Source organism: Vigna angularis, chromosome 1 (genome assembly GCF_016808095.1).
Source record: "Vigna angularis cultivar LongXiaoDou No.4 chromosome 1, ASM1680809v1, whole genome shotgun sequence".
In the NCBI taxonomy this organism is placed as follows: Eukaryota; Viridiplantae; Streptophyta; class Magnoliopsida; order Fabales; family Fabaceae; genus Vigna; species Vigna angularis.
Window position 1 is genome coordinate 60,101,045 of NC_068970.1, and position 806 is coordinate 60,101,850.

Consider the following 806-nt stretch of genomic DNA (forward strand, 5'->3'; position numbering starts at 1 on the left):
TTGAATTATTTGAACTAAGAGCAACTACAACAATTATATTCTGATGGAGACAAAAGTGCTAAGGTTTATGTTACTTCTCTTCCTAGTCTTAGCAGATGGTAAGATATATGTCTAAATTCTAATGAATTGTGTTTGTCTGAATTGAAAGAAATGATGTGAAATTGGTGATAATGAATAAACAGATGTGACTGTGAAGAGAACAGAAGCTGAAATATGTTGGTCACCAAGCCGCTCTTTCAAGGGTTTATGCTTGAGCAGCGGCAAATGTGCAAGAGTGTGTCGAACCGAAGGTAACACTGGTGGCAAATGCAAAGGCTTCCTTCTCCGCTGTCACTGCAGCTCAACTTGTTGTTGTGGAAATTAATTCACTCATTCAACCTTTTCCATTAATAAAAACCTCATCTGTAGTTATTTTTAGCTGCGGTTATGAAAATTATTAATTAATGAGAATTTCTAATTATGTTTCTCTCCAACCATAGTTTTTTTATTCCGACTTTGTTTAGTTTTCATTAGAGCTGTCAAAATGGGTCATAACCCGCGAGTCAACTCGGTCTACCACGGGTTTGAGCCGGGTTGGGATAGAAAAAATTGTATTTTTTTTATGCGGGTCAGATTTCAACCCGGCTCGTTTAAACCCGGCTCATGCGGGTTGAACCCGTGGTGGGCCGGATTGATCCACCAACCCACCTACCTAATTTTATTTTATTAAAAATTCATTTTAATTTTATAAAAAAATATTTATTATTTTGTTTTTGCTTGAAAAAATTATTTAAGTTTCTTATTTTCAAAATTAATTAAACACATTG

General features: G+C 35.1%; 1 long non-coding RNA gene across 1 annotated transcript; it reads left to right on the forward strand.

Annotated features, from left to right (window-relative positions):
* LOC108341717 (uncharacterized) lies at positions 1 to 473 on the forward strand. The gene is made up of 2 exons (XR_001833313.1): positions 1 to 98; positions 183 to 473. It is a non-coding gene; the product is annotated as an uncharacterized LOC108341717 (long non-coding RNA).
* The last annotated feature ends 333 nt before the right edge of the window (positions 474 to 806 follow it).